This window comes from Sturnira hondurensis, unplaced genomic scaffold (assembly GCF_014824575.4).
Source record: "Sturnira hondurensis isolate 20B ecotype Veracruz unplaced genomic scaffold, ASM1482457v3 Scaffold0006496, whole genome shotgun sequence".
NCBI classification, from domain to species: domain Eukaryota; kingdom Metazoa; phylum Chordata; class Mammalia; order Chiroptera; family Phyllostomidae; genus Sturnira; species Sturnira hondurensis.
This window is the reverse complement of record NW_028079127.1, coordinates 3,119,826-3,143,788: the sequence shown is the minus strand read 5'-3', so window position 1 is coordinate 3,143,788 and position 23,963 is coordinate 3,119,826. Positions and strand designations below refer to the sequence as shown.

The 23,963-nt window shown below is 40.6% G+C and overlaps 1 pseudogene; it reads right to left on the bottom strand.

The window, feature by feature from the left end:
• Positions 1-1,351: 1,351 nt before the first annotated feature.
• The window catches only part of LOC118989573 (saccharopine dehydrogenase-like oxidoreductase), a 114,759-nt pseudogene continuing 92,147 nt past the window's right edge, over positions 1,352-23,963 (bottom strand).

The window sequence follows — 23,963 nt, the reverse complement described above, 5'->3', positions numbered from 1 at the left end:
GAACTACTATAAAGGACACGTGAACAAAACCAAGGAGTGGGGGGGGGGGGTGGATGCAAGGGAGGGAGGGGGATTTGGCTAGGTTCAGGGGGAGAAAGGGGAGGAATGCAGACAACTGTAATTGAATAACAATAAAATAATTGTTTAAAAAAACTTGTATATACTTTATGATGGTTTTTACATAAAATTGTATAAAATTCAAACTAGCCTGTAGTGATAGTATATGGATCAGTAGTTGTATGAAGAGTGTGGCTGTTGGGGAAGAACCAAAAAGAGAATTACAAGGCAATATAAGGAAAATTATGAGAGAAATAAGTATGTTCATTATCATGACTGTAGTAATAGTTCCATGATTATACTTGGGTACATATGTGCTTATGTATTTCTTTGTTGTCCAATTAGCAAATCGTCTCTTCTTGTTAATGCTTAGAAAGCATCTGTTCAAGTTTTTTATTGTCAAATGCACCATTCCTAGTTAGTTTCATATATCCTCACACACACAGACACATTCACACAGCAACGTTGCTATTACTCAGAAGGCCATGGCTCTTTGGAGCCTTATTATATTGAAATAATACAGATACTTTTGCTCCTAAAGTTCCCTAATTCCATTTATTTAATCCTGGTTACATCCTTGATGATGCTGTTAAATCATTTATCATGCCATCCAGGAATACTGGCTTCCAATGACTTTATTTTCTTTAATTGACAATCATTTATTATTGAACTTAGGTAAGTCCAAAATCAGTCCATGTAGATAGGTAATAAAATAAGCTAAATTAGCAAAAATTACAGTTTAATTTGACAAAGGCTCACACATGCACAGAGAAACTAATTGGAAAATTAATATCCATTCAGTATCATGGCAAGAAACAACTGTAATAGCATAAACGATAAAAAATGTTTTAAATAAAAATGTTATATGGACAAATATATATATAAATTCAGCCTGATGTGAACACAAGACTGGGTGACTCATCAAGAAATCTTTTGGCAACACAGGTAGAGACATCCACCCCTCTCTCTTCAATCTGCTAGATCACTTATAAACATTGAACATAAATTCTTCATTGAAAATGTCAATCAAATATTATTTCTCTCCTATAAGCAATAAAATTAGCTAAGATCTGAAATTTAGGTTAAGCTAGTATAATTTCCTGCTTTTAATCTGTACCTATTTTAAATCCGGTAGTATTTTCCTCGTATAGTCAGGCAGACTTATAGGAAAATTTAAAACATCAAATTTAAAAAGCTTTTAATTCATGGACTTCATGACCTATTAATTCTCAAATATTTAGACTTCGAGCTTCTAATGACACTAATTCAATGCCAAGTTGGTCAAGTGTGTCAATTAACTTGTTCTGGAGAATGTTGCTCCAAATGTGAAGACCACATCCACATTAGGAACATCAGAGGTATTATTTAGAAGAGTCATGGCTGCCTGGACCATGGCTATGGAGGTAGCCACATCACCAGACTCTGATGTTTTCGCCTGATCATATTAGGTTTACTTGACCAAAGAATGTCATTGTAAATGATGAAGTATCAATTTGTTTTTGTGTTGGACCTTGTTTTGAAAAATAGCCAAAGGAGAGGAAACATGGGAATTTTATGAGACTTTGTCTTCCAATGCCAAAACTCACAAAGAATTTTTTAAAAATCCAGCAAATATCAACTTAATAACAGAAGTGATTCCTCCCATAGTTCATTCAATAAGCAGCATGCTGAACAGATGATTGCTCTAAATTTTCATGCTAGTGCTGAATTCACTTCACAATAGCTGTCTATCCTAAGAAAAGGATGGAATAACTGTTGAGCTCTCTGCAGTAAGAAATTAGCCACCTTCTTTTCAATTTTGGACCAAACATTGGGACAAGTTTCAAATTTGACTCTTTTCACAGTTTTTTCAAATTACTCTTATCTCCAAATTGATAAATTGCTGTCTTCCAATTACCATCATAAATGCACAACCCCTCGGGTCCTGAATGTTTAGTCAGAAAATTTTCTACCACAATCAAAGTACCATTCATTTTATTTCTGGTATATTAATTCCAGATCTGCCAGAATGGAGTCAAATCTACTGCTTCTAGTGATATAAACCCCTTTTTCTTCAGATTTCTCATGATATTTCCATTAGTTCCAGAAACCAGGGTTCTCCAGAGGTGTCAATACAACTAGTTCCATTCTCAATACATGTTTTTACTATAGGTTCTTCACAAAATTGTTATGCTCCTACACAATTGAGGACAACTATTGCCTAGTTAGTTATTTTATCAAGTGAGGCTTGATTAGTGATATCAAAATTCTTATTGCAAACTCGAATGATAGTGTCAGTCTTCCCAACTCCAGAGCAGCCCTCTCCAGAACTCTCCAGCAGTGTCTTGTGGGAATGGTCCACCATGGCCCAGGGCAGGCAGGTACTCCTCTTCAGGTCCTCCTGCTCCTGGGCCACTTTCTCAGTCATGAACTGACTGGCAAAGCCAGAGGCACTGAACACCATCAGGTAGAATGGCCTCTGCTTGGTAGCTGTGATAAGCCTATTCCAGTGAGTTTCTTATAAGTCATTATTGTGTTTTGCTGATGACAACCAAAAATTCAAGTTTTAACCAGAGTGAACAGGAAAATGTGAGATAATTCATTTTCAGGGTGTGCTATATTCATTATTTGGTATTTTATAGCATAAAAATAGAACTTTTTTTTTCAATCATGTCATCTCCTGAGCTCTTTAGGCCAAAATCACTGCATTCCTAAAGTGGGATCCCCATCAATATTGACCACATACCTGCATTTCATACACTAAACCCAAGAGGAAATAGGCAAGGGGCCAAAGTGTTGAGAGAAAAGAGTCATCTAGTTTGCACAAGCAATTTCTGTCCCTCATTCTGAAATGACTTAACACCAGCTGGGAGAGCACATCACCACATGAAAAAACACCAATAAAGGGCATTGACAAGAAAGGCTTACTGCATTGCAAAGCAATAGTATTGAAAGTCTCCAGTAGAGGTAGGCATGTCTCACCCCAGGGACTACCAGACACTTGCCATAAAAGCTACAGAGGGGATGGAGTGACTACAGGGTAGCCAGGGATGAGGAGGAACACAGTGTAAAAGACCCCTGTCACCAACCACCCCTTCTTCCCTTGGCTTCAGTTGATCAGAGGCAGCACAAGTTAGAATATGCTGCCTGGTGACACACAGACTTTCACATACAGGTCAAGCATGTCAGCCAGAAGTAGACTGTAGCTAGTTTAGAACCCTGAATTTATTTTGTTTCTAACACAAGTGAAAGTCACCAAAACCGGAATATTGACACCATTCTTATGGCCCAATCTCACAGAGTCCCATTAAAAAAAATACCATGGTAGTGAGCAGTGGTAATCCACTTCCCAGAAAACTCCTCTGAAAACTGAGCCTGACTTGAGCCCTGGATAATCCCACAGATGCAAAATTGAGCTGAGATACTCCTTGGGGTATGACTCCTTTATTAGATATGACTCCACATACCTGATAGAAGGTTTGCAAGTGCCCCAAAAGGAAGAAACAAGGAGTGGGACCATGATGAGTCCTGGTCCAGGATCAGAGAACAACACCAAGATAGCTCCACCAGCTATGGCCCAGCAAGTCCAAAGCACAGAATGGGGACTTAGAAAATTTCCAGGCATGCAATTCCAGCAACTGGGACCCACAAAGAACTAGGTCCAGTCTCAGGGTGCCTGCCTGTCCTTACTGGTCACAGTCAGCCAAGAGGGACACAGACAATTTAAAAGAAAGCACTTCTCCAAAACACAGGATCTTGAATAGGGGTGTCACGCCCCAGGAAACATGGAGAAAGAGCCTCCCTTCCTACCTGAATGAGGATGACACAGAGCAGAGCTCCCTAGGCAACTTTCAATGAGGATCTAATATAAGAGAGAAACAAATGTTATTGTTTTAATCCACTGAGAGTTGGCGTTGTTACCACAGCAACTCAACCTATCCTGATTGATACACAGGATGACAGAGCTGTCACCAGGCACAGACTTCTCAGTTCAGACTAACGCATAATAATTGAACAGAAAGATGTGTTGAGGAGTCTCAGTACCAATATGCCTTCTGGTATGATCAATTTTTAAATATTTTTAATTGACAATGTTTTGGTAAGCCTAACCCAGATTCTTACATTTTACTTGACAGGACCATGAGAGGATGAAGCTCTGTCATTAGAGCATTAATTGCACCCCCATGGAAGTGTTCTGCTTTGTCTTAACCCTGGACATTGACCATGTGAACCTAAAGCAAAAAAGTGAGACTAGTCCGATTATCCTAACCATACTCCTGCTGCTGCTTAGTCTTACCCACACTGCAACCCTACCACATGCCCCTGCAGACTCCAGGGCCTCCCACATAGCCTCTCCCACTGACTTCCCATGTCTTTCATGAAATCTTGAAGATGCAGAAACTGAATAATGAACCTCAAATCCCATTCACCTGACCTCCTCCTGAAGGCCTTCATCTGCTGGAAGTAATAATGCCTTTTCTTATTAATCAGCCTTCACATTCATTTAAATATAGCTTTGATAAAATAATAAAATATTTGAAAAAAAAGGAAATGTACCTCATTCCTTCCTGGACACCTTTCCTCTCCAGTTAACAAATGGGCCCATAAATTGTGCCCCTAACCAGCGGGAGGCCTCCAGCTCCCATCATGTTTGCTACTGACACCTTCATGGTTTAAGACCTCAGTGGGCCCTTGAGAACAAGCAACACTCCCTCCCATCACATGGGACAGGCTGAAGAAGTTTCTGCTAAGGTTAAAAATTTCTGGGGCACACTCTCCTTGGGAGGATACACTATAGCTATTTTCCCCAAGGTCTTGCTCCCTTTACACAGGAGTCCCCAATCTCTGGGCTGAGGACCAGTACCAGTCCAGGGCAGTTAGGAACTAGGCCTCACAGCAGGAGGTGATCTTGAATATAACGCACTTGAATCATCCTAAATCATCCCCCGCCCCATATCAGTCAATGGAAAAGTTGTCTTCTATGAATATTGGAAGACAACTGGCACCCAAAATATTGGGGACCGCTGCAGAGCTGCTACTAGGCAGTGTGTGGGTGGCCGATCCTCACCAGCCTTTCCGTGCCTGTCTTGACCTCCGATCTCTTCCTTGAGGAGTAGGGCACCACTTCCTCTCTCCTCTCTTTGCCCTTAAAAACCTTTAATAAAATTTCTTCAATGTTCAGGCTTTAGGAAAATCAAATCCTCAAAGACCACGTGTTAAATGTCACTTCTGTTTAGGCCCTATAACACTCTATCTGCCCCGCTCCTTACATTGGCTCACCAAGTCATACCAGTCTGTCAGCCTTCATGGACTGGTGTAGAAATGTGGAGGAATACAGAGAGAAACCCTGAAATTAATACCCCTCTAAAGAGCAAAGTAAAACAGAATAGAAATACCTCAGACGAGTACACATAAAGTAGGCACATATGTATGCAACTTAGAAACCCATGTAAACAAGCATCACAGACTAAAGAACTGATCATTTGAACCTGCAATTTTCAATAACAATAAAAAAATGTGAAAAAATTAAAATTTAGACATTTTTTAAAAGAAATTAAAAACTAAAAAAAAAGTCCAAGAATTTCTTAAACAATTTCTTACGAATCTAAGTGCTCAGCAGATGTTCTGGTGGATTCAGAAGCTTCAATAGGTACATCTGACAAGTGATTCTAGAAGCTAACTGTCCCTTTGTCTAATGAAGTTACTTCCCTGGATCAAATCCCATTTGAGGATACAAAATGCAGAGGCAAAAATGTAAAATGTGCCTGCGAAGTGAAGTGAAAAAGGTTTATTTAGGGACTTCTGAGCCCAATTGTCTGTAATGGAGCTCTTGCTTCTGCCTCTCCCTGGCCTCAGCTCTGACTGGAACATCACTACCTCAGCTGTGCTCTCTCTGTACTTCAGTCTACCAATAGTTATAGCTGCATTTACCTCAAGTCCAGCACTTGTGGGCTTCCTGCATCTACCAGTGAATGGCTTAAAAAAACATTTTGCAAATTACTACTCTGTAGGTCAAAATTGCCAATTCTTCCTTAAAAACAACCGCAGCACCCCATTTTGAAAATGACTATTGTTATATAGCACTGTAAAGAAAAAACCAACATTATTGAATAAGGCCATCAAGAGCAATTTAGACCCATTTCATGCCTGCCATATTTATCCCTGCTCCTTGATGGAGCTGTGGTATGTGAGTATTTAACACCCTTTGCAGAGGAGTGTCAGGCTGACTGCGTGTTCTTAATGGATCTGCCTCTACAATCCAGAAATATATGGGAGGCCTAATTTCAAATGCAAGTATTGCCTTTGACATGCACAGAAAATGAGCTACTGCAATTCTGGGCAGGACCTGGTGTGTGGATTTTTAAAAGTGTATGTAAATGCTAGAACTTACTCTGTGTATAGAAGCAGGAATGCCTGGGCAGGTGTGATTTCTGAGTACAATGGACCCTGAGGTGCTGGAAAATGGAGGGTTGCATTGTGTGGGACTCTTCTGATAACACATTTTAAGAGTAACATGTTCAACATAGCAAGCTATTGCACAGACATGTATGGTTTTCAAACCACCTTCTGCCATGTAATCATAAGTTGTGGCAGAGACACCCCACAAAAAGTAGATTAAAAGTACTCCTATCTTTGGAAGCTAAGTGGGGGACAGCCAGGCCCTAAACACATAAGGGAAACCCTAGTAGTGCTCTAATTTTACAGAGGAAAGCACAATGCATGTGTGATCATGTCAAGTCAGCTGGGAGTTGATAGTCTCACCCATGTCTGACTGACAAGTGTAGCCAGGGCTGTTGGCACTCAGTTCTCTCTCCACGTGGCTAGCTGGGCCTTCTTCACAAGCTGGATCCCAAGAAGGCAGGTCCCAGTACATAGATATTGATCAAACCTACACTCAAAACACATGTGTTGGTGTCCCACTGAGCAAAGTAAAGCAGTGGTCTGGCCACAAGTCAACATGAAGGGAACTACACAATGTCATACACCCAGGAAGGCCATGGTTCTTTGAGGGCCATTCAGGTAACAACTACCAAAAACTTCATGGTGCCTGGGAAACCCCTTTGGAACAGACCTGAGCCTGCTTCCTCCTAATTCTTCAACACTTGGTTTGTTGTCCAGATGCCTAGAACAGGAAGAGCTGCTTTAAGAGACAGAGTTTTGTCCTAAGAGCTCTACAGAAAATGTTCACGGTAATGATGCTTCATGGGTCCTCTGTCACAGCCATTCATTGGTTACTACAATTAACAAAGAGAACCATTTCCATGGCATTTCTCCAAGGTTGCTTCAAGCTAAGCTGCCTGGGCCAACAACTTGCTATGAAGTCTGTGTTGCCAAAGAAGTCTTCCATGTATCCTAGAACAGAGCCAGTAGTGCTTTCATAACATTTGAAGTGCCATGCTTGGTGTTCATTATTTCACTTAACCACACACAGAAAATCATGCAGTGTAGCAATTAGTCAACCCATTTTATATATTGATAACCTGAGGTTCAACATACAGCAACTTGACAAAAGTCTCAAGACTGGTAATTCCAAAGTATGTCTCTGTGCAAAGCTTGTGTGAAACTGCATACCTCTTTGTCTTTGAAAGGCTGCTCTGGGCCTGGATTTCCATTCAGACTCCAGGAATGCTAGATTTCTAGCCCAGTCCAGAGCCCTGTCTACATTTGGGCCAGATGTGCAGGGTACTGGAGCAACTGAAAATGTTGGCTTTGGAGTGTGATTGCCAGGGTTTGAATAGATTGCCTCTATCTTGGGCAGTTTCATAATCTGTAAAATTGGATTATCATAGTCCTACCTCAGGGCTTAAGTAAATTAAATGACAGAAAGTGCTTTAAAAAGAGTACCAGGAATTCGGGAGCACTGGACTCAGTAAATATTCAAGACTACAATTATTATACACTGGACTCCAACCTTCCGCTTAACAGCAGATGAATAGTATGTTATCCCAGGCTACAACCAGGTATGGCAAAATCAACAACAAAAGAATTGCTGCAGAACAGTGTGTATGAAAGTAATATTGAAAATAGTTTCTGTCTGGTACAGGACAAGCAGTGACCATTCTGAGCAGATCTCAAGGTTAACAACCAGCATGTCAATCCCTAATGACAGACTAAACGTTAGCCCTCAAGCTATGGACTTGGAGCTGGGAAAAGCACCAGGATGGGAGAGCTGGCTGGAAAGGCTAAGAAAGGGCTTCCCAAAGTCTTGTGAAAAACAAAGCCAGGCCCAAAGAGGGAGGCAAAGATTGGGAGAAGGGCTCCAGGCCTGAGGGGTAGACATTCTGGGAAGATACTCTTGCCAAAGAGAGAAAGGAGACCTCAGAATGTGATAGGATCCACAAATCTTACCAGAGTCCTGGGTAAATGTGGGACTGGGAACACAGCTGAAGCTACATCAAATGGAATAAGCCTGAAGGGACTGTGGATCTTTTATCTTGCCTGGCTCATGTCTGTATTATCCCAAGAACCTGTCTGCCTTCATACAGAGACAGGGCCTGGTAATGGAGGAATGGAAGGGACCAGGCTGGAAAGCCATAAAGGAAACAGGCCTGTGCAACTTAAATCTTCTCCTATGAGAAGCCACCTGGGACTATGGACCCTGCTGCAGGTGGGCACCCGGTGGCCCAGCTTAGCCAAAATAGGGCATACATTGATTGCCCTTACCTTTCTCCTCCATGTTAATAACTCTACTCTCCCCAGCAAAAGCACACCATGAGTAGGGACGAGTAGGAGCTACAATGCTGCAGCTTCAGAGTTCATCCTGTCTACTTCCACATCCCTGCTACTCCAACACTTCCTTCTCCCTTCTTCCATACTTCACTACCTATTAATCACTTGGTCCCACATCATCAATGATCCTTCTCAGACTCTCCAATGTTCTCTGCAAGGGCAGGACTCTGGACACTATCCTGTCCTCCAGACCAGTCTCTCCCCTTAGATTGCTATAGGGCCAGAGACACTCCAATACCTCAGTGGGCTCCACCTTCCCAGGCCAACGGAATGGAGCAGCTTCTTGCCAGGAAAGGAATCTCACCACTCATTTGGAATGAGTTTGGGCCAAAGCTTCCTGGTCACGCAAAAATCACCTTAACAATGCCTGGGTTCAGGCTGCTTATCATCTGCATGCCTCTGGTCTTCTGATTGACAGTTCTTCTTATTGGGGTGGGGAATGGAGTTTGCTAAAGAGAAAAAGACCCAAGGAAGGTCCTTGGCATTTCTCTCAGGATATGTATAGGGAAACCTGCTTTGGCTGAGCTGCTTCTCCTGCTGCAGATGCTGATGATTAATGACTAGGAAAAGCAGGAGCTCTTGAAGACCATTTGGCCACTTATTCCTTCAGGGCAGCATAGCCAGAAGGCCAGGCTTCAGCAAATACAAAGGGGTCAACCCCTGAGCCTCTACCAGGTCAGTGGGACTTAGAGTCAGTCACACAGACCTTCATTCCAGGACCAAGCAGCATGACCTTGAACATATTATTTTGCTTGAGCCTGTTTCTTTGTCAGCAGAACAGATAAAAATTCCACCCTCACTACCCCTTAAAGATTGGAGAAGGATTAAATAAAATAACCTAGATAACATGTCCTTCCTGCAGTTGATGCCCAAAATAGTTTCACTCCCATCCTCTGTCCTCCCTTCTCATCCTTATAACAGTGGCAACAAATCCTTTCCTTTCCATCCTAGAAGGTACAGTGGAGCCAGAATTTTAAACAGCATTTCAGGCTCATCCTGGCTAGTATTTCACTGCTTAAGCCATTCATCTGGCTCTATAAAGGTTCCCCATCCTCCCTTCTGCTCTTTTCTATGATTTAGCATGGGATTTCACCTCCCACCCAGGCCATTTATACAGTGCCCACAAATGCATCTTACCTCCCTTCACCCACCTGAGTCCCAAACTGAAAAAAAATTGTCTTTTTTCATTCTCCCTGACCCCCTCTGGAGGTACAAATCACTTAGCACCAGGAGAAATAATAATTTTCTCCCATTCTGCTGAGGTTACCCACCATGGACCACTAAAAAATACTCATTTTTAAAATATACTTGACAGTCTGGAAGATATATTTGAGATATCAGAAAGCTAAGCCCATTATGTGACACTTAGAATATATTTGTGGTGATATATTTTTAAATGTGTAATATACCTTATGAACTTATATTGCACACATGGTACTTGGATATTTGTATAATTTTTCTTCTGCATTTCCAAACTTTCTGGAAGATTTCCTTGTTTAAGCTTTCCATTCCCCTTATTGGGCCCCTAGTCAACATAGCAGAAAAATAAAAAGACATAACTGCAGCATTCCAGGCCAGTTAGTCATTGATTTCACACGAAGTAGCACCACGAGAGCCCAGATGGTGTGCAGAGATGGAAGATGCCCCTGTTTTCCAGGCACACTCACATGCACACCACTAGTAACCATATGTATCAGTAAACTGCTAATTTCCCCATTTTAAAGCTGAGCAAACTGAGACATGAGCAGTGAAGTCACTTGCTCATATCCATGCAGCTAATGAGAGGCAGAGAGGATTACTACCCAGGTCAGCCAGATTCCCAGATGCACATTTGTCCACAGAAGAGCTCCAGGTCTGAGGGCCACTGTCTGGTAGTGAAAATGGTAATAATGTGATAGGGCTCAAGGCTGAGACACAAGAGAACATAAAGTCTCCTCATTGGGACTTCTGGGGCTTGGCTGAAATAGAGATGAGACTCAGAGTACAGGCAAGAGAAAAAGGACACAGCAGCTAAATATGAATACAACCCCCTTTGTATGACATGTGTGTTCCACTCAACCTGGCCACAAGTTTTCTGTCCTACCTCCTCTCTCTTTTTCACCTGTTAGGTCCAGACAGGTCTTCAAAACCCCAGAAATGCTTTGTCAAGCCCTGCAGCTAACCCTTCCCCAATGTCATTTTTGCCTCTGAAAAACCTCTTCTACCTGCTCCCTATTAGAATCCTGCTCATCACCTTCACTTTTCCTCCAGGTCTTTCCTAACCATCCAGCCACAATTCTGCAGGCTCTTGCAATAAGAAGGCATCTGTACCATGTTCCTGCCAACATTTAACTTTCACAACATTGTGTCATAACCCTAAACTTCCACTCATTTACCCAAAGATCAGGCCCAGGTCACATACTCAGTTAACACCTATAAGGTGAAATGAATGACCATCTAGAAACCAATGGACTTCTCATTTTGAGGTGGGGTTTTTTTTGTGGTGTTTTTTTTTTTTTTTTTTTTTTTGGCCAATTGCTCAGAACCCTTCTCCAGAACTGCTCAGAGAATGTAAACTTTTGAGAAAGGCTTTTTTCTCTGGGTAGTATATTCAACTCCAGTTTTTATTTCCCCCTGGATGATGCAAAGATGGATAGTCACCTATTATCCCATAAAGATCAAACCCAAGGCTAATGGAAATGGAGAGTTGGAAGGGATGGAATGCAGTGACAAACTTTTCTGACCACCCAATGTGGTCCTGATGTTCCATAGCCATTCCCCAGCCCAGCAGGAGCTACCTCATTCTGCGGAAAAGAGACACAACCACAGGTTCCCATAGCTCTGAGCCAGCTGCATTCTCCCCAGTGTTCATTCTGTCTCTGCTTCCTATATATTGAACCCTACTTCCTTGGCCCAGCCTCTGCTTCCACATCGACCCATGTCTCAGGATGCTTCTGGGGTCCCCTGGCTACCTCAGTTGTGATGCAGTGAATAAGAGTATGTCATAGGGCACAAAGGGTACAGAAAAGTTAGCTATGATGAATTCACCTTCAAGTTCATTGAGATTCTTAGTGGAACTAAGACAAGGAACTCAAACATTTGTGATAAGTAGGGTCAGACTTGATGCCTTGTATTTCCTACCAGAACATAAGCTCCATGAGGGCTTGGACTTTAGTGTTTTTCACAATTCTATATCTCTAGAGCAATGAACAGTGCATATCAGGAGTTCAACAAATATTCTTATTGAATGAATAATTTAATGAATGAATGAATTGCTTTAAGGGGAGTTTTTTTTTTTTAATTTGGGCTAAAAGAGAAGAGACAGGAGTGTTCATTGGCCCTTCTGTGAAAGGAGATGGAGTTCAAGGCTGAGCATACTATAGTAGCTTTCTTGATGATCTCGGTTCACACCCCATGAGTGAAAGAGCTTGGGACCAAAAGCCAAAGAAATTGGATTCCAAGAATAAGAGATCTGGAGGGAACTTTGGTGTAAAAACAGGGCAATGAGGTTGAACAAAGCCTATGGAGAAAACCATCTTCTGTTTCCATTCAGGGCTGGGACAAGATACTATCAGAATGACAGAGCAACTCCGGTGCAGCCAGCCTGCCCAGTGGAGAATCAATTTCTCTCTGATGGAGGTCCCTATGTCAGGTGAAACAGTGAGACACCTCCCTTAAGTTGCAGACAGTGTCTCTGAGAGTCCTGAGAACTCAGAAGACTTACCAGGAATCCCATGAGAGGCAATTAATTATAGGGTCCCCTGTAATATCTGGGGAAGCTGAGTCATTGAGGGAGGCCTGCAGCCAGTCAGGGTGCTATATGAACAAAGTTCAGACATGCATACTGACATGAGTGCTCTGCAGTTCCCTAAACTGGCAGAATACAGGACTTTCAGCCTATCCTTCACTGTCTAGCACAGCAGCCTGCAGGTGAAGATCCAGTGTACAGATTCTGGAGGAAGATACAAACTGAGAGAGAACACACTGTTAGCAGAGACCTGGGCCTGGGAAGCTTGCCCAGGCACAAGAGTGGTCCAGAGGGAGCAGTGCCAGCTCTACTTGGTGTTCATGAGCTTTCTCCCCGTGTTTACAAGAGCCCTTCCACTGACAACTGACCATAACACCATGGCTACATCATCCTTGCCCAGTGGCCATATTATAAGCATATCACCCACCAACAAGCCAGAAAGATAGTACTACAGAGAAAAAGTGGGCCCATCAGCCTGAGCTAAACAGTTATGGGGGAGTGAGGCCTGAGTCATGCCTTTTGGAGTTAAAGCTCCCAGTGCCTCTCTTACTGGAAGTCTCAGGGTCCAACCTACCTTTTCCCTAAAAGGAGGATGGCAACTGCAAGTATCTGCTAAGCCCCAGGTAGGTACTGGCTAGAAAGGATAAAGGTGTGTCTGAAGCCACAGGGCTGCAGCAGGCAGGCTAGGAGCCTGAGCAATACAGAACCTCTGAAGCTGTGGGAGCTACCGGGGTGCACAATGGCTCTCCTGCCACCAAGATGGCTCTGCCTGTACCCACCTCAGCACTTGAAAGGGCCTCAGATCTCAAAAGATTTCCTGCTGTTTTGTCTTTAAAGTACACTCTGCTGCCATTGATGTTTACAAAAGGAAGGTAAAGCTAAATGCACAGAACTAGCATTCAAAAAGCCTTTAGGACCTCAACACTATGAAATTGCTGAAACTCGGGAAAATGCTGATTTTGTTTAAGCAAAGCCACTCCTGTCATGTGAGGTTTAAGGAATAAGTGCTATTGTGGCCTGGAAGTACCATTTTACAGCCAAAAAGGGGAGGAAGGACACATGAACAGGGTAACATGAGCAGCCTCCAGGGTCTCTAGCATTAAGCGGGTGTGTCTTACAGGGACTCTGACTGGCAGGACTACATTTCCAGAGCTGAGCCCCAAGGCTGGAAGGAGAGCAGACTGGTCTCTCCCATCCTGTGACATTGCTCTAGTTCAAACTCCAAGCACAGCAGCCTGAGGCTATTTCCTTTCCTTGGCAAAGAGTTAGAGTCACAATTGAGTTCAGGAATAGGGGGTTTGCGAGGACTCTGTAACAGATCCAGAGAAAAGAAGCCAAGGTTGACCAGAGAGCCTTGGAAACAGTCAGAGAGGTGTTAGCCTTGACAAGTATGAGAAAGAACCACAAAAACAGAAGCAAGACACACAAAAGTGAGACGTGAAAGAATACTCCATGAAGCACAAAGCTGTGAAGCCACCAAAAGTTTCTGAAGAGCCTGTCAACAAAAAGGAGATGCTCAGAACTATCTTTCCAAGGGATCCTAGCTGGTGACCATATTTCTGCTCACAACATCTGTGTTCTCTGTGGATGAGCACTGGGGAGCATAGATCACTGAAGCCTACAACTCATGAGTGGGTTCTCAGGAAGGATTGTAGCAGAGTGTCAGGAAGTCTAATTAGTGCACTAAGATTTCATGCAATTGATTTAAAGAACCTAAACACACATTTTTACATCGATCTCCCTCAAGAGTCATTTTCAGAGATTACACCTATATGAATACAAGACTACTGATACTATGTCTAACCATGAATATTACCTGCCCACATGGTATGACCATGGCATTAACCAGTCCTAGATTTGTGTTGACTGGACTTCAGTTTACTCACTCAAAAAAAAAGGGGGTACTCTGGATAATCTCTGCAAGAAATGGTGCCAAATTTGCAATGACTCGATCTCATCCAGCACCTTCTAGTCCTCTAATTTTCCTGGGGAGGAAAAAGAAACCTGAGATCTTTCTTGAGTGATTCAAAATCCTGATGAAGTTTAAGAGCCCACAAGGCAGTGCTGGTAAAATGTATCTCCACCTTTCATCCAGTCACCCATGGAAAATAATCAGGCCATGTGAGGTAAATGCCTGGGTATTTAGGTGGCACAATGGTCCAGATTTGGTTTTCTAAAGACCTTGCTAGTTTGCAAACTGACCCCTGAACACAGAGACTGAAGAGACGGGAAGACCACCACAAATTGGTCAGTGGCAGGTTTAATAAGTAAGAGAACTTACAAGAATTGTCTTGTGGGGCCCCAAGACAAGTAGAGCTCCACATTTTTCTGCCAGAATCTTCAAAGTTCATACAGAGACCTCACAGCATTCAGTCATATGCACAGTCCAGATGGAAAGACTCTCCATTGGTCTCAACAATACCTTACTCTCTCTAGGCTATAGCCATGAAAACAGTCCCTACTGTGAAGACAGTGGGAAGGCACAAGGTAGGGGTTGGGAGCCTCTGAGTGCCTGAATTCAGTTTGGGTCAACCAGAAACCATGCTTCTCCATTACCTACTCCAATAGACCTGAGTTAAAATGCTAAAACTTGGGGTACCTGATGCTTAAAGGAAGAGAATGTTTATCTATGACCCCAAGAGCTGATTGAGGGGCAATCAGCTGAAATTTGAGAAGGGTGGGGAAAAATACAGTCTTGGAAAATCTAAACCTAAATATTCTTGAGGGAAAAAACTTTAACAGATAAAGAAAAACCCAGAAACATCTTCGCTAAAATTAATATTGTTTGATTGCGTAAGCTGGTCTATCCCATTCAACTCTTCATTTTAGCATTTTATATTACTTTGAGATAATCCAAACTACTTCAATAGAAACATTTAAAAGACAAAACTTTAAAAGACATAAAATTGGAGAAAATAACAAAGTTTCTAGGCAAATATCACTTGTTGAAAGTTTTAAATCACATAGTTACCCAATTTTACTCAAAGTAGGATTTATATCCCACAAACAAGTCCAGAAACCTTATCAAACCTGTTCTTATATCAGGAATCTCTTGTGTTTTTTAAATTGAAACCTAATTTACATACCACAAAACTCACCTATTTTAAAGTGTGGAATTCAATAGATTTGTACTTTCACAGAGTTGGGTAACCATAGTCACAATCTAATTTTAGAACAAAAGAGCCAAAGAATCCCCCCCAAAAAATCTCATATCCATCAGTGTGGGGGAGCTCTGCACCCAGATGAGATGAGAATAAGTCTACCAAGACACAATCTGCTTGGGTAGGAAAGGTGGCCGATCTCTAAAAGGATAAAGGCCTTGAGCCTGCTCCTCAATGGGCTTTTATTGGGTTTATTTGTATAGGAATACAGGGAACATACATAAAGCTCACCAATCATTGTCAGGAAGTAATGATCAAACAATAGATAACATTCAAAGAACTATGAGGGCTTATCCTGAGTCAGGGTCAGATAGCTAAAGGGCCATAAAACTTCAGGGAAACAAACTCTTTCTATGCTTGGACCCTTATCATCTAAATTGAGGGTACTAGCAAAGCAGATTTCATAGGATTTTATGCATTCTTTCTTAGGCCTGATCACTCTGGGGAACCCACCCTTTCCAGCACAGGGCCACACCCACCTCTGGTATTGTTTCAGGTTTAAGTCAGGCAAGTGAAGGAAGGCAGCCAAGAGATTAGAAGACTTCTTGCAGGCAGAATGATGACTCCAGCTATGTCAAAGCTGAGGGGTGAGGGTTCATCACCCCCTTTTTTATAGTCCCCCAAGTCCTTCCCTGAGGGCCCCTTCATGACTGCCTGTCTTAGGTCATCCCTCCCTTGAGGAATCTTACCTGTCATTGGCTAACTGGTCATCCACTGGGGGCCAGGCAGGGTGAAGTAAGGGGAACAGAGCTGACACCCCTGCCAGGGAGATAACCTTTGTTTCCTTAATGGATTATGGTCCCAAGGTCTCTCACACTCACCTTAGCCATGGCGGGCTACAGCTTCTGAAACCAGGCAGGGTGGTTCCCAACACATCAGCAGTCATATCCATTTCTGCCTCTCCCCATCAGACCCAAGCAAGCAATAATCTATTTTCTATCTTCATACTTTTGCTTATTCTGGACATTTTGTATAAATGGAATCACAAAAGTTGTGATGTGGTCATATGTGATTGGCATCTTTCACTTAAAATAATCAAGGCTAATTCTTTTTGCCCAACCCAATAATCCTATATATTAATCTAAGAGTTTTATACTTTTAGCTCTTTTATTTAGGTCTATGACCCATTTTGAGTTGTTTTGTATATGGTCATAATTAAGGGCTTCAACTTCATTCTTTTTAATGTAGATACCTAGTTGTTGAAAAGACTGTTATATCCCTCCCATTGAATTTTCTTGACACCTTTGTCAAACATAAGTTGACTATAAATGTAAGGATTTATTAGGACTCTCAATTCTATTCCATTGATCTACATATCTATCCTATGTCAGTACGACATGGTTTACTATAGCTCAGGGATTTTCAATCTTTTTTTTTTTAAATTATTTATTTATTTTTAGACAGAAGGGAAGGGAGGAAGAAAGAGAGGAAGAGAAATATCGATGTGTGGTTGCTTCTCACATGGCCCCCAGTGGGGACCTGGCCTGCAACCCAGGCATGTGCCCTGACTAGAAATCGAAATGGTGACGCTTCAGTTTGCAGTCCACATTCAATCCATTAGCTACACCAGCCAGGGCAAATTTTCAATCTTTTTCATCTCATGGCACACCTAAACTAATTACCAAAATTCTGTGGCACACCAAAAAAATTAATATTTTTTGCGGATCTAAAATTAATAGCCATAATTTTGACTCATTCACACTGGACAGCTATTGTGTTGGCTGTTGTCATTTTTTTATTTGACAATTTAAGGAAAAGAGGTCAATACCCCTGACTAAATAGTCAGGTATTGAATGTTTAAAAAATTCTTGCAGTGCACTGGTTGAAAATTGCTGCTGTAGCTTTTTCAGAGAGTGGTAAATGAGGAAATTTGAGCATTCCAATGGCGTTGTGTTTGGTTTTTTTTTTCAGGATTGTTTTGCCTGCTCTGAGTTCTTTCCATTTCCATGTAAATTTTAGAATCAGCTTGTCATTTTCTGCAACAAAAAAAGGCAGCTAAAATTTCCGTAGCCATTATATCCAATCTATAGTTCAATTTGGGAACATTGCCATCTTAACAGTATTAAACTTCTGATTCATAAATGTGAAATGTCTTTATTCTTACTTTCACCTTCTTTAATTTCCTTCAACAATATTTTGAAGTTTTCAGTGTACAAGTCTCAAATTTCTTTTGTTAAATGTATCCTTAAGTATTCTTGGTATATAGTACATACTAAGTAATATTACCTTTTTTTTTGCTGTTATTGTAAATACAACTAATTTCCATAATTTTATTTTCAGATATTTCATAGCTGTTGTATAGAAATACTACTGAGTTTTCTATATTGATCTTTTTCATTTTTAAGTATATTTTATTCATTATGTTATTACAGTTTTCTCAATTTTTCTCCCTTTATCCCCACTCTGCCTTACACTCCTCAACCATCCAGCATTCCCCCACCTTAGTTCAAGTCCGTTGGTTGTACATATAACTTCTTTGGCTTCTCCATTTCCTATAGTATTCTTAACCCACCCCTGTTTATTTTGTTCCTACCATTTATGCTTCTTATACCCTGTAATTTTGCCCCACTTTCCTCCCTTCACCTCCCCACTGATAACCCTCTATGCAACATCCATTTCTTTAATTCTATTCCTATTCCAGTTGTTTGTTTAGTTTTAGTTTTTGCTTTTTAAGGTTCAGTTGTTGATAGTTGTGAATTTGTTGTCATTTTACTGTTCACAGTTTTTATCTTCTTTTATTCCTTAGATAAGTCTCTTTAACATTTCATATAATAAGGGCTTGGTAATGATGAGTTCCTTTAACTTGACCTTATCTGGGAAACACTTTCCATCCTAAATGGTGGCTTTGCTACATAGAGTAATTTTGGGTGTAGGTCCTTGCTTTTCATGACTTAGACTACTTCTTTCCAGCCTTTTCTTGCCCGACAGGTTTCTTTTGAGGAATCAGCTGATATTCTTATGGGCACTCCTTTGCAGGTAACTCTCTTCTGTCTTCTTACTGCTTTTAAGATTCTCTCTTTATCTTTAATTTTGGATAACTTAATGACGATGTGCTTTGGTGTGTTCCTCTTTGGGCCCAATTTCTTTGGGACTCTCTGGGCTTCCTGGACTTCCCGGAAGTCTATTTTCTTCACCAGACTGGGGAAGTTTTCCTTCATTATTTATTCAAATAAATTTTCGATTTCTTGCTCATGTTCTCCTTTTGGCACCCCTATGATCCTGATGTTAGAGCACTTAAAGTTGTCCCAGCCTTTCTTAAGCCTCTCCACATTTTTTGAATTCTTTTTTCTTCATTCTATTCTGGTTGGATGTTTATTTCTTCCTTTTGTTCCAAACCATTGATTTGAGCTCTGGTTTCCTTCCCTTCATTTGTTTCTCTGGATATTTTGCTTTATTTCACTTTGGGTAGCCTTCATTTCTTTCTCATTTTGTGACTGAACTCAGTCAGTTCTGTGAGCATCCTGATTACCAGTGTTTTGAATTCTCTGCATGTGATAGGCTGGCCATCTCCTCATCACTTGGCTCTTTTCTGGAGTTTTGATCTGTTGTTTCATTTGGGCCATGTTTCTTTGTCTCAGTGCACCTGTTGTGTTGTAAGGGGGAAGAGCCTTAGGTATTCACCAGGGCAGGGCAACCCTCTTTGCTGCATTGTAGTGAGGACTATGGGGGAGGGGTAAGAGAGGGAACAATGCAGCTACCTTGCTTCGCTCTAGCCCCACTTTTCAACACACTCTCTTGTGAGATGGATTTTCCCCTGCTGTGACAATTCCCATAGCAGTTTACAGCTAGCTTTGAGTCTTTAGTTTCCCATTCAGCCAGTTCCACCTCACCCATGCAGTCCACTTCCTTGCCACGCATCCTCACCACTTAGCTGCCCATCCTCACACCCCTTACCAGTCTGGGTGAATGTTTTTTTAACTCATTGGTTGTTGGAGTTTCATGCAGTTTGATTTTCTGTCACTTCTGACTGTTCATTGTCTTTTAGATTGGTTGCTATTCTTCTTTTGGTTGTGAGAGAAAATAAAGTGTTTCTACATATACCTCCATCTTGGCCAGAACTCTGAGTTTTGTATATTGATCTTGATCCTGCAACCTCGCTGATTTGTCTTTAGCCTTTGACAATTCAATTACTATATGTCTATGTTTAAAATTATTTAATTTTTACTTGGAGTTTATTGAACTGCTTGAATGTGAAAACTAATATTTTTCATCAAATTTGGAGAGTTTGGGGCCATTATCCAAATACCCTTTCTGTTTCTTGCTCTCTCCCCTCTCCACTGGGACTCCCATTATGTGTACATTGGTATGCTTTATGGCTACCCATGAGTCTTTGAGTACTTCCTGTTCATATTCTTTCATTCTTCTTTCTTTCTGTTCTGCAAACTTACTTGACCTATATTCATATTTGCTGATTTACTTCTTCTGCCTGCTCAAATCTGCAGTTGAGCCCTTCTAGTGATTTTTAATTTTAGTTATTGTATTTTCCAACTTCAGAATTTCAATATGATTCTTTTATATTATTTCTATCTCTTTATTGATATTCTCTATTTGGTGAGACATAGTGCTCATAAATCCCTTTAATTCCTTAGACATGGTTTCTTTTCATTCTTTGAACATACTTATAGTAGTTTCTCTAAAGTGTTTGCCTAATAAGTTCAATATATGTGTCCCCACAGGGCAAGTTTATATTGCTTTCATTTTTCCTATGTATAAGACATATATTGGGGGGTTGCATATCTTATAATATTTTGTTGAAATCTGGACATTTTAGATAATGCAATGTGGCAATCCTGGAAATCTGATCACACCACTTTTTGAGGCTTTGCACTTATTGCTATATTTTGTTGTTATTGCTATTGCTATTGTTATGCTTCCAATGTAAAATATTGCTCTTATTGCTCTTATTTTGTTGTTATTGCTATTGCTATATAGTGATTTTCCTAGACATATACAGTGGTGTGAAGTCACACAAATCTCTGCTTAGCTAACTTGGTGGTCAGCTAGTAGTGTATATTTTCTTAAATTCCTTGAGTCCATAATTTCTTGTCCTTTGCCAAGAAGTTATCTTGCATGTTGGAGCATGCTTCTAGCACTATGGCAATTTATAGTTCTGACTTAGCCTGTAGTTTGTACTTGTTCAGAATGTCAGGCTCAGCTAAAGTTGAGACATTAGAGCCATTTTGGTAGTTTCTAGTCATGTGCACAGACCTACCTACATAGTAGGCATTCAATAAATATTTTTAAATCAGGAAAAGATCCTTAGCACAGGGTAGTGAGCAGACACAATCTCCACAGAATGCTATAATAACTGTACCGTAACCTTGGGGGAGTTCTCAAACCTGTTGACCTGGGCTTTTTTTTTTACCTTGTAGGAAGTGCACAATTTCACTACCCTAAAAACTCCAATTACTTTTCTCTCCCACCCTCTTGGCTGATGATCTTTGCTTATTCTTAATTGAAAATATCAAACCAAAACTTCCTTTCTTTCCAGCTCCAAATTTACCATAACTCATATTAGTTTCCATTTTCTCCTTCTTTCCAAGAAAAAATAGAAAATAAAATCTAAGATGACAGAGGAGTAAGCTACACTAACTTTCTCCCAGGACCAATCTGAAATTACAACTAAATTATAGAGAAATGATCCTAAATAACCAACTAACCACTGGCTGGAGAGAGGCCTTATCACCAAGGACTTACAAAAGAAACAACTTCACCACAGTGAGACTGCTAGGGAAGGCAGAGGAATCATGAGAAAGAGCACTAGACTCCCATGGGCAGCAGCTGAAGACCAGAGGAATATTTCAGAAGTGGGGTGTTCCTGAAAAGTGTTGTGTCTAAACCCCAAGGTGGGCTCTCCAGCCTACAATAACAAAGCCAGAAAGGAACTCAGCTAACAGCTGCAAAGAGCAGCAGGGTTACTGTCTGCCAGGGAGAGACAGCTGGGGACACAGAGAGACTTAAAGGGGTAATGCACAAAATTTCATTTGCAGCCACTTACACTGGGATCTGGCAGAGGGAGGGCAGAGTAGACTAGAGATGCTTAAGGAGAGTCTGGGGTTGTTAGTTCTGGGGCAAGAACTGAAGAAACAGCTGCAGAGATCCCAGTGCTGAGTCATTCATCATATTACAGAAGCCATCTTTCACAGGTAGAGGGTCCTCTCCTAATGACAGCAGCCTGAGTGGAAGCAATAGCCCTGCCCACAAGAATTACTCTGCACCACTCCATAGAGCTTAAACTGAGCTGCTGATTACATCTTGATTAGTTTAAGAACTGGTCAGTTTAACAACCGATAAGGTTAACAGCTAAGGAAGAAAATACAAAGCAGCCAAGATGAGAAAACAAAAACCAGACCCCAAATGAAAAAAACAAGAGAATTCTCCAGAAGAAGAACCAGACAAAATAAAGGCAATCAATTTAACAGACAGAGAGTTCACAGTAATGATTATAAGACTACTCAATAGCATAAAAATATATAGAAACTATAAAAAGGATCAATCAGAAATAAAGAATGCAATATCTGAAATAAATAGACAGTAGGTTAGATGAAGCAGAGGACTGAATAAGTGATTTGGAAGACAAGGTAGAAAAATACAGTCAGGAAGACCAGCAGAAAAGAAAAGGAACTTTTAAGAAATAAGGAGAGCTTAAGAAACATTTTGAACAATGTGAAGCATAACAACATCCACATCATGGGAATACAAGTAGGAGAAGAAAGTGAGCAAGAGATTGAGAACCTGTTTGAAGAAATAATGACTGAAAACTTCCCAAGTCTGGTGAAGAAAAAAAGACACAAAAGTCTAGGAGTTCAGAGAGTTCCAGAAAATTTGGATTCAAAGAGGACTACACCAAGACACATCATAATTAAAATGACAAGGCTTAAAAAGAACAGAATCCTAAAAGCCACAAGAGAAAAGCAGGCAGTTACCTACAGGGGAGTATCAATTAGACTGTCATTTGAAAACTCAAACAGAAACAGTACAGGCAGGAAGAGAATGGCATGAAATATTCAAGGTGATGAAAAGCCAGGACCTAAAACCAAGGCTACTTTGCCCAGAATGGCTATCATTTAAAATCAAAGTGAAAATAAATCTTCCCAGACAAGAAAAAACTAAAGGAATTTGTTAATACCAAACCAGTACTGCAACAGATCTTAAAGGGCTTGCATTAAGAAGAAAATTAAAAAAAAAAAAAAAACAGAGGAAAAGAGTATAACAATAAAATGGAACTACAAATACCTGTATCAATAGTCACCTTAAATGGAAATGGTTTAAATGCTACAACCAAAAGACAAAAGGTAGCTGAGTGGATAAGAAAATAAATATATATAAATATATATATTGCCTCCAAGAGACCCATCTCAGATAAAAAGACACACACAGACTAAAAGGAAAGGGATGGAAAACATATTTTATGCAAATGGAAAAGAAAAACCTGGGGTAGCAGTAAGAGACCTGGGGTAGCAGTAAGAGACAAAGAAGGACACTACATATGATAAAGAAAACAATCTAAAAGAGGATACAACCCTAGTAAATATTTGTCCATCCAATATAGTAGCACCTAACCATGTAAAGCAAATCTTGATGAACATAAAGGGAGAGATAACAGAAATACAGACACAGTCAGGGATTTTCACACCTCACTGACTTCAATGGATGGACCTTCCTCACAGAAAATCAACAAAGAGGCAGTGGCCTTAAACAACACATTAAATCAAATGGATTTAGTTGATATCTTCAGAGCATTTCAACCCAAAGCAGCCAAATATACATGCTTTTCAAGTGCAAATGGAACTTTTTTCTAGGATAGACCACATGTTAGGACACAAAACAAGTCTTAAAAAATGTAGAAAGATTGAATTAATCTTCTCTGTCTACAATATTATTAAACTAGATATCAATCACAAGAAGAACACAGACAAACACACAAAGACATGGAAAATAAATAACATGTTAATAACAACAAATAGGTCAACAATGAGTTCAAGAAAGAAATAAAAATATCTTGAAACAAATTAAAATAAGGACACAACAATCAAAAATTTGTGGGACACTGAGAAAGCAATCATAAGAGGGAAATTTATTGCACTACAGGCCTATCACAAAAACAAAACAAAACAACAAAATGCTCAAATAAACAATCTAACTCTACACTTAGAGGAACTTTGAGAAAGAATACCAGACAAAATCCAAAGTGAGTAGAAAGAAGGAAATAATAAAAAGGAGAGCAGATATAAATGAAATAAAGTCTAAAAAAATATACAAAAGATCAATGAATCAAGAGCTTGTTCTTTCAAAAGATATACAAGCTT